This window comes from Saccopteryx leptura, chromosome 4 (genome assembly GCF_036850995.1).
Source record: "Saccopteryx leptura isolate mSacLep1 chromosome 4, mSacLep1_pri_phased_curated, whole genome shotgun sequence".
Taxonomy (NCBI): domain Eukaryota; kingdom Metazoa; phylum Chordata; class Mammalia; order Chiroptera; family Emballonuridae; genus Saccopteryx; species Saccopteryx leptura.
The window spans coordinates 207,492,386-207,503,661 of record NC_089506.1 but is presented as its reverse complement, the minus strand read 5'-3'; positions in this window follow the sequence as shown (position 1 = coordinate 207,503,661).

Genomic DNA, 11,276 nt, shown 5'->3' with positions numbered 1-11,276 from the left:
CCACCACCATCACCACCACCATCACCACCATCATCACCACCATCATCACCATCACCACCATCATCACCACCATCATCACCACCATCACCACCATCATCACCACCATCACCACCATCATCACCATCATCACCACCACCACCACCACCATCACCACCATCACCACCATCATCACCACCATCACCACCACCATCACCATCACCACCACCATCACCATCATCATTATCACCATCATTGTCATCATCCTCATCAATTCCATCATCTTCTTCACTACCATAAAATATTTTATTCTTTCAAGAAATACTTTTTAGTGCCCACTGTGTGCCATCACCACCAGCATCATCATCACCATTACTACACCACCACCATCACCACCATCATCACCACCACCATCACCACCATCACCATCATCATCACCACCATCACCACCACCATCACCACCATCACCACCATCATCACCACCATCACCACCATCATCACCACCATCATCATCACCATCACCACCACCATCATCAACACCATCATCATCAACACCATCATCACCACCATCACTACCCTCATCACCACCACCATCACCACCATCACCACCATCATCACCATCACCACCATCATCACCACCACCATCACCACCATCACCACCATCATCACCACCATCACCACCATCATCACCATCACCATCACCATCATCATTATCACCATCATTGTCATCATCCTCATCAATTCCATCATCTTCTTCACTACCATAAAATATTTTATTCTTTCAAGAAATACTTTTTAGTGCCCACTGTGTGCCATCACCACCAGCATCATCATCACCATTACCACACCACCACCATCACCACCATCATCACCACCACCATCACCATCATCATTATCACCATCATTGCCATCACCTCATCAATTCCATCATCTTCTTCACCACCATAAAACATTTTATTCTTTCAAGAAATACTTTTTGAGTGCCCACCATGTGCCAGACACTATACTGCATGGTAAAAACATAGGCATGAACAACCCAGACACAATCAAGTGTATGGTGTGGGACTCCCAGCCTTTTCAAAGCAAAACATGCAGAGAAAATAACTGTATTTGTATGGCACACAGGGACAACAGGAAGAGGCTTTTAGATGCTGGAGATGACCAGCCTTGAAGGCTGAGCTATCAGAGGCCCCTAGAGAGTGCCCTTATGACCAGGAGATCAAAATCTTGGCACACCTGTGACATATACTTAAGAAAACATTGTGCCAAGACCCAAAAGTTGATGAATTGAGAGAATAATTAAACAAAATGTGCTTAGAACAGGGAGCTCTGAGAGAAAGTGCAGAGGGGAGGTCTTCGTGGCCTTGATGCTGAGACACACAGGATGTTAAGGCATTTCATGCATAGGGAGTGGCTTACATGAAGGGTTTGCTACATTCTAGAATAACTGAAAGAAGAGTAATCAGACTAGAACTTAGCGATAGAAGAGCAAGTAGAGAGAGTTGAGATAATGGGGAACAGGGTACAGGTGAGGGCCAGGTCCTATGGTCATGTAGAGAGAGTTGAGATAATGGGGAACAGGGTACAGGTGAGGGCCAGGTCCTATGGTCATAATCAAGAGTTTGGATCCTAGTCTAAGTCGCTTGAATGGTTTTGAGCAGAGAAGTGAAATGCTCTAGTTTACTTTTTTTTTTTTTACAGAGACCGAGAGAGTGATAGATAGGGACAGACAGACAGGAACGGAGAGAGATGAGAAGCATCAATCATCAGTTTTTCGTTAGGACACCTTAGTTGTTCATTGATTGCTTTCTCATATGTGCCTTGACCGCGGACCTTCAGCAGACTTAGTAACCCCTTGCTCCAGCCAGTGACCTTGGGTCAAGCTGGTGAGCTTTTTGCTCAAGCTGGTGACCTCGGGGTCTCGAACCTGGGTCTTCCGCATCCCAGTCCGATGCTCTATCCACTGCGCCACCGCTGGTCAGGCTAGTTTACATTTTTAAAAATCGCGGTCTCCATACCGGCTTTAGCGTGCCGTGCAGACTATAGGGAGATGGGAAGGGAAGCAAGGAAGCCATTTAGGAGGACATTGCAGTCGAAGCAGCAAGAGATGCTGGTGGCTTGGGCCCAGGTGGTGCCAGCGGTGGACAGTGAAATGAACAGATATTTTTTAATTGGGGAGGGCAGGTAGAATTGATAGAACTTGGTGCTAGACTGAGGTTGAGTACTATTCTTTCTCTGGTTACTTTACTCTCCCTTACCAGCAGCATTTTAATCTTCACCATCACATCGTCATTGTCAGCAGCACCAGCAGCACCCTGAACAGCTCCATCACTGGCAGAAACACATCCTCCCCTTGAAGCTGCAGAACGCTCTACTCCGTCACCCCTTCAACCACCGCCTTGATTACGGTGGCTCTCTCCCATCACTGTCACTACTGATGGCTTTGCTTCACACTCTGTCACGTTATGGCTGTTATCTTTCATTGCACCATCATCAAAATAGTCCTCAACTGTTGCATCAACATAAGGGAGCCTAGATGAAGGTAAAATTTAATGAGGCTGGTCCCAGGACCCCCAATTATGTCTTTAAGGGTTAATCTCTCTCCTCTCTCTCTCTCTCCTCTCTCTCTCTCTCTCTTCATCTCTCTGTTGCTTTCCCTTCTCTTGGCTTCATTCTTCAAGCAGACTCTCATTTGCTGGACCCCAGGGGCTACCTTTCACAACTCAGCAACCCCAACAAAAGAAGAGAATCTCTTCTTCAATGGGATTAGCCCAATTTCTGGAACTGAAGCTCCTTTGCCTATCTTTGGTCAGTTTCCATCACTGAACAAATCTTTGTGGCTCAGGGGGATAGTATGCAATGATCGGCCAAAATTCAGTCACCTGCCCATTCCTGGAGCTCAGTCCTACCCTAACCCTTTAAGCCAAGAGGTGTTATGGCAGCCAGGTCAGACAAATAAAAATACAAGACACCCAGTTAAATCTGAATTTCAGATAAACAATGCATAATTTTTTAGCATAAGTATGTCCTATGCAATATTTGGGATACACTAATACTAAAAAAAAAAAAATTATTATTTTTTACTTTGTTGTTGTTGAGTCTGAAGCTCACATTTAACTGCGTGCCTTGTATTTCATTTGGAAAACCTAGCTGGCTCTTCAAAGAAAAACCAAGGTGTCATTATCAAAATGAGGAGAACTGACGGTTGCAAACAAAAACAACAAATACCTCCACACCTAGCAGGTGCGTGTCCCTTCCCTGGGTCCCACTTCCCTCATCTGCATAAGGAGATCTTCTTCCAGACACCCTTTGCATAAACAACCTTGTAGGTTTTCATATTCTCTTCCTGAGGATTTTAATATAATCTACCTGAATCGTGCTTGATCACTCTAAAAAGAACAGAAAGTAATGCTTCTCAGTGAATCTGGGGAGACCCGGAGCATATGAGATATCAGGTGATACTGTTACCGAGCCAGTCAGTGAAGAGGCGGAGTAAAACCGGAAGTCTCCTGAGGCCGAATCCAGACAAGCCCCAAAGAGGCCGCAGCATTTAGGAGAAAAGCCACGCCAGGCGTCCTGCTGGGTACTAGTGTGGTGGAGAATGGCGTTCAGCAGGGATTGTACAGGTTGCTTTGGGGCCTTAAATCGGCATCTTACAGGCTTGTAAGCCCAGGGAAGTTACCTCCCTTCTCTGAGCTTCAGTTTTCTCAGCTGTAAAATGGGAGTGCTCAAATCGACCAACCCCAGAAGGGCACTATGACTACGGGACGAGATGATGAGTATAAAAGTACTTTGTGACTTATGCAGACTCCTCCCAATGTTATTATTAAAATATGTGGGGAAGGTTTTCAGAAGTGTAGGTGGGGAGTACCTTTGAAGAATGTAAAGAGGAAATATTTTAAAAGTGAAAGGAAGGCAGAAGGGAGGGAAGATGTCAGGCTATCAGGAAGAAATGTTACCTTTCAATATGTAGCATTCGGTGTCATGGGAAAAATAAACCACTTTTTAAATCAGTGAGATCTGGATTTGTGTAATTCTGGGCCCTCACACATGCTGTTCCCTTTAACTGGAATGCTCTTATCCCCACTCTTTTTTTTTTCCAGTCTCAACTTTAAAATTACTATTTTGGAAAGGGCCACAGGTTCTTATGATGTGCTGACTCAGGTAAGGTTAAAGCCCACCATACCCTCTCAGGTGCTCACCTTTTCAACTCATACCTACAGCATCCTTCTCCACATACCTGAGACTCTCCACAGGCGGACTCTCTCTTCCGATGGGAGGGCGGGAGTTATTGGAGAACTAAGACACCCAGGAACAGCAAGGATGAATGGGGAAGGGAAAGCTCGGAACTGTGTTCTCCTCTGTTCGCTAGAGGTCCCCAGTGAGACTGAGCCTCAGCTGCCCACCACAGTGATGTGCTGAATGGCATGTCACATTGGTTTCTTTCCCTTGTCCATCTTTAGTCCCCACTTCTGTACCAGTGCATTCGAGGCTCATCCTCAAATAAAACTGCTTTTCCTCAAATCCTTACCTCAGGGTCTACTTCAAAAGAACCCCAACCTAAGACAGGTGCTGTGTTAGTACTGAGACTGTCAAGAGTAATTAGTGACTATTTGATGATGAAGTTACTTGCTACCTGTCTGTCTGCCCCTTTGCACCTACAAGCAGTATGGGAGATACTATAGGATGACTCATCCAACATCATTTTGAATCACCTCCCCCTTCACATTTCTAGACACCTTCCAGCCAGTATTGGCCATGTGACTAAGTCTGACCAATGAAGGTAGTGAGCAAATTCTGTTGGGAAGGGCTCTCCTGAGAAAAAAAAGACACAGGCCTTGAGCAAAGAAGACTTTGGGTCCACTTGGAATATTGCTGTGATATCTGGAAGTACAGCAGCCACATTGCAACCATGAGAATAAACCTCCGTGTAAGTGGCAAAAACAAAAAGATACAGAGTCTGAGTCTCTGGAAGAATCATTGAATAGCTACACTGTCCTTGAATTGCCTAACTCCAGAATTCTCATTAGAAGATAAAAATAGGCCCCTGTTTAAGCCACCATCTTGGGGTTGTCTGTGTTGCAACTGAATGCACTGTGAACTGATACAGACAGGGATAATGTTGGTCTGATACAATGTATACCGTTGGCTTTTAGGTTAGTGCATGATGCACAGTAGATGTGTAATGAAGATTTGTTTATTTAATAAGTGAATCCTGCCCCAAAGCCTCTTTTTGCAAGCACAGAGCTTATTTTGTGTGGCAAACCCATAAGGAGCCAACTCCGGGCTTTAGACATATGGCTGGGATATCTGTACAGTTATTAAGTTTGCTGCACCAGAGAGAAATAGTTCCTGTTTATTAAGTCTCATGAGGTCATGATGTTCTACTGGCCAATCGGGCTCTACAGACCTGACCCCTGCATAACCATTAAAGTTCAAAGCCTCCATCTGTACATTAGAGACATCTAGAAGAACTGACTGTCATTCCTCATATCCTATACGACATAATTATCTCAGGATGAAAAAGGATCAGTAACCCACTGGTTTAATTTTCCCATTACGCGCCTGGCATAATGTCAAGAGAGGAAGGCTGAGCTGCCCTCTCTCCGTTTCAGGGAACTTCTTCCAAAATTGGAATAAAAACTCCCTGGCCAGAGAGAAGCGGCTTCCAGGAGCAATGTGGAAGGGAAAGAGCTAGGAGCAGAAGCCAGCATACCCGGTTCAGGCACCGTGAGCCTGCCTAAGGGTCCAGAACTGACTGACTGCTTCTGCATTCAGAGCCTCAGTCTACTCATCTATAAAAGGGGTTAATAAAAGTCCTCTTCAAGGCCTGGCCTGTGGTGGCGCCGGAGATAAGGTATCAAAATGGAATGCTGAAGTAGCCGGTTCGAAAGCCTGGACTTGCCTGGCGAAGGCACGTAGGGGATGTAACTGCTACAAGTTGATGCTTTCTGCTCCTCTCTCCGCACTCTCTCTCTCCTCTCTCTAAAATCAATAAATACATTTGTTTTCAAAAGTTCTCTTCAAAGACTCTACTCCAGGGACAGCTTACCTGCTGCAATATTATAACGTGGCAGGCACATCAAGTATGTTTTCTTCATGAACCTTCACATCAATTCTTTTTAATATTTTTATTTATTGATTTTATTTATTGATTTCAGAGAGAGGGGAGAGAGAGGGAGAAAGAGAAAAGGGGGTAGGAACGAGAAGCGGTTGCTTCTTGTATGTGCCTTGACTGGGTAGGCCAGGGTTTCAAATCCATGACCTCAGCGTTCCAGGTCGACACTTTATCCACTGTGCCACCACAGGCCAGCTCTTTACATTAATTCTTTGAGGAAAAATATGCTTCTTCTCTCAAGCTTTATAATTGGTAGAGTTAATAGACAAATATATATATATATATTGCACAAAATTAAGGTATACAATTTGGTAAGTTTGGACATATGTACACACTTGCGTTAGCAGCACCACAATCGAGGTAATAAATCTATTCCTCACCTTGTGTCCCTTACTTGTTGTTGGGGGTGGGGTGGTGCTTTGCCGTAAGAGCGTTTAACCCTCTTAACAAATGCTCATCTCGTCTGGAAATACCCTCACAGATACACCCAGAAATAATGTTTGGTCTGGGCACCTTGTGACCAGTCAAGTTGACACATAAAATTAGCCATCACAGGAATGCGAGAAATGCCTGTAAACAGGCACAAGTTTCCTTTTGGGGGTGAAACCAATGTTCTATAATTAGATTGTGGTGCTGGTTGCACAGCTCGCCATTGAATTGATACACATGCAAATATGCAAATTTGTAAAGGCCTCCTCAGACTTACCTGGTCTGAAACGGGACACGGAGAGCTCAGGAAAGAATCACAAAAATGGTGATATGATGATGGTGGAGGTGACAAGGACGGCAGTAATCACAATGGCACGACTTAAAGAAAGCTGACGCCTGCTCGGGACCAGCCCCGTGGTATCCATCATGTCTCCCCATGATCACAGCCACCGGGGAGCTGGTTGTCATGGAGAGGCAGTGGGGTCCACAAGCAGCTCACGGACTCTGGAGGCCGGCTACCCCAGTTCCAACCTCCCTACAGCCATTCCTAGCCTGGGACCCCAGCAAAGTCTCCAGCCTCACTAAGCCTCAGTTTCTCCATCTGTATAGGAGGTATAAGATGATCATGACCTTGGGATTTTGAGGACATGGCCCAGAATCATGCCTGTGAAGTTCTGAGTGAAGTCCAAGCAGCCTACAGAAACAGCCAATAAACATGAGCTCTGGCTGTAAGCGCAGGTCCCTGTTTTACAAAACATGACAGAACAGCTCAGAGTTTGACCCAGCGAGGTCACATGTCTACTAAGGAACCGACTTGGCATTCCAAAGCCAGGCCCAGCTCCCAGCTCCCAGCTCCCAGCTCCCAGCTCCGGGCTATTCCACTACCCAGGTCTGAATGTGAGCAGCGAGGTCTGACGGCTGCCGCCTGGCCCAGCCCCCCCCCCCCCGAAATGTCTGCAACTCCAGAAGGGACAGCGTCTCCTCAGATTGCTAATGTCAGAATTGGCACCTCAGTGCCCCGCGCCAGCCTCCAACCGGCTCCCCACAGCCCTCGAGGCTGGGGCAAGAAAACGGCCATGTTGGAAATTCACTGATTGAGATTCTGAGCATCACAAGGGGGTCCAGAGCCAGCCAGATCTCCGAGGTCATGTTCCTGTGACACTGCCTGCAGCTGGGGACATTGCCGTGCCTTCCTCAGCCAGGACCTGAAACAAAAGACCATGAGAAACAGATCTGGTCCTTCTCCCTACCACGGCTCAGCGGGGACAGAAGAGTGTAAAGCAGGGGTCCCCAAACTACGGCCCAGCCCGTGGGCTGCATGCGGCCCCCTGAGGCCATTTATCCAGCCCCCCACCGCACTTCCGGAAGGGGCACCTCTTTCATTGGTGGTCAGTGAGAGGAGCATAGTTCCCATTGAAATACTGGTCAGTTTGTTGATTTAAATTTACTTGTTCTGCCTGACCTGTGGTGGCGCAGTGGATAAAGCGTCGACCTGGAAATGCTGAGGTCGCCGGTTCAAAACCCTGGGCTTGCCTGGTCAAGGCACATATGGGTATTGATGCTTCCTGTTCTCTCTCTATCTCTCCCTCTCTCTCTCCCCCTCTCTCTCTAATAAAAATGAATAAATAAATAAAAATCTAAAAAAAAAAGTGAGCAAACTAAAAAAATACATTTAAAATAAATAAATAAATAAATAAATAAATAAATTTACTTGTTCTTTATTTTAAATATTATATTTGTTCCCGTTTTGTTTTTTACTTTAAAATAAGATATGTGCAGTGTGCATAGGGATTTGTTCATAGTTGTTTTTTTTATAGTCCGGCCCTCCAACGGTCTGAGGGACAGTGAACTGGCCCCCTGTGTAAAAAGTTTGGGGACCGCTGGCGTAGAGCAGGGAGAACCCACAGCATCAGCCCGGTCACCTGGTGGAGGAGAAAAGTGAGGCCGAGGAAGAGAAGAGTTACCGTTACTCCAGCCCTCTCTGAAGACAAGAGGACCATCTCTGTTCAGCCTGACAAGATCGAATTTACCGAGCCACTACAGTGTACCAGACACGAAGGATCCAATGGAACAGGACAAGGTCCCCTTCCTCCTCTGAGGACGTTACAGTGTCCTGGGGAACACAGCAAAGGAAAGGAATACATGCAAGACAAGGCAGCACGTGCAGTCATGGAAGCAGACGGAAATCACACTGGTCGACGAAAACTACCGTTTACAGAGGGCTGACTTAAAAAGCCCTTCCCACACTACTAGCATATGAAACAGCCCCTCACTCTGGCCTCCGCCCCAACCCTTGCCCCTCACACCCTTGTCCTGTTGGTGAGATTTCATCAACACCGCAACCCTGCATGAGTTTCCTCTGGCCACTATGCCACACTATCACAAATTGAGTGGTTTAAAACATACAGACACTTATTTTCTTTTAGTTCCGGAGATCAGAAGTCTGAAGTCAGTGTCCCTGGGCTCAAGTGAGGTGTGGGCAGGGCTGTGTTCACTCTGGAAGCTCCAGGAGACAGTCTGTTTCGCAGCCTTTTTCAGCTACCAGAGGCTGCCTGCATTCGTTGGCTCGTGGCCCCCTCCTCCGTCTTCAAAGCCGTCAGTGGAACATCTTCTCTCCCCTGACCTCTGCCTCTGTTCTCGTGCCCCCTCTCTCTGCCCTGCTTGCCTCCCTCTTCTAAGGACCCTGTGATCACATTGAGCACACCCCAGGAAACCTCCTTACTTGAGATCCTTAATCACTTCTGCAAAGTCCTTTTTGCCATGTGCAGTAACATAGTCACACATTTAGGGGATTAGGATGTGGACATCTTTGGGGGGCCGCCACAAATCCCAATAAAGTAGGGACTCACTATCTTCCCCCTGTTAGAGATAAGGAAACTGAGGCTTAGAAAAGTCAAGTAGTTTATCCAAAGTCACAAAAGGTGCAGGGTTTTGAACCTGGGTTTATACGACCCCTAAGAAAAGGATCTAGTCTCAACGATTCCACAAAAAGACGGTAGGAAGCAGTCCAGAGCTGGCCAGCAACAGAAGCTTCTCAAAAGTGAGGACACTAGCCCTGGCCAGTTGGCTCAGTGGTAGAGCGTCAGCCTGGCGTGCAGGAGTCCCGGGTTCAATTCCCAGCCAGGGCACACAGGAGAAGCGCCCATCTGCTTCTCCACCCCTCCCCCTCTCCTTTCTCTCTGTCTCTCTCTTCCCCTCCTGCAGCCAAGGCTCCAATGGAGCAAAGTTGGCCCGGGTAGTGAGGATGGCTCTATGGCCTCTGCCTCAGGCGCTAGAATGGCTCTGGTTGCAACAGAGCAACGCCCCAGATGGGCAGAGCATCGCCCCCTGGTGGGCATGCCGGGTGGATCTCAGTCAGGCTCATGCGGGAGTCTGTCTGACTGCCTCCCCGTTTCCAACTTCAGAAAAATACAAAAAAAAAAAAAAAAAAAAAAAAGTTAGGACACCAAACCAAACTGCATTTGCAGTTGAAGCATAAACTGCAGGACACTTGGCCGAGCTTCTGCTACTCCTCCCCAGAGCGACCTCTATGCGTGCCCTGCGGGAGACGGGAGCTGGTAAGTTAAGTGATGTCACCATATCACGCCAGGCCAGCTTCCCCTATGGTTCCGGATCACCGGGACAAAAATAGAAGCTTCACTGGAGGCTCCAATAATTTAGCCAATTATCTCCATGCCCTAACTCATTTGCCTGTCTGCAACCTCCACCGGCGTCTGCAACCTCCACGGGCGTCTGCCTCCCCTCTGAAAAGTGGGCGTAATTGATGCCTCATCACATAAGCGCATTAACCGCCCCCCTACCCCCTTCCATTCTCCCGGGCGCTGGGTTTAGTTCAGAAACATTTTCCCGTGTTAAGAAGTACCTCGTTTCTACAAAAGTCCGGGGAAGTAAGGCGTCTAGACACAAACCAGACAAGCCCAGCCTTATCTCACCTCAGCCGTTACCTGAAGTCTGAATAGAGCCTCCCAGAGAACAAGGCACCCAGAGACTCTTGGGATCGTCTAGGCTGGGAAGGGGTTGAAATGTTTAGTGTAAAAATAGGATGTGACCTATTTTTTTTTAATCTTGGAAAAAAAGGAATAAAATAAAAAAAAATTGCTTATTAGACCACAGCTTAGAGAAACCTTTCCTAACATGTATTAATATAATAATGTAATAAGGTATATAATATAATAAGTGATATAACATAATAAAGGTGCACTTCTTTCTGATCGTTTTTCTGCAAATAAAATAATGATAATAGCGTTTATTAAGCTTTCTCTGGGTGCAGGGCTCCGTTCGAAGTGCTTTGCCTGCATTATCTCAGGCCTCCCGGCAATTCTATGAGACGGGCACTATGATCATCCCCAGTTAACAGGTGGGAATAGGAGGCGAAGAGAAGGGGAAAGCCACGAAAGAATTGATACAGCCAAGATGGTGGGTAGAAGCACAGGCTTTAGGGGCCGACCACCGGGACTTCTTTCACTTTTTCCCTCTAACTTGATGTATTCTTTGTGTAGGTAATGTTGAGACAAGTTGTGAAATACGCAAGTTTTAAAATTCAGAAGACACAAAGTGCCCTGCTGTGAAAGTCTCCCTTCCTCTCCTGCCCCCAGTCACCAAATTCCTTTCCTCAGAGGCAGCCACACTGAACAGTTTCTTGATTTTTTTCAAAGATGTTTCCGTGCAAGCAAATATGGTTTTGTACACACGTGTGTGTCTGTGTGTGCATTCCTTTTTTACACAAATGGCAGTATACGCTACATCTTGCTTT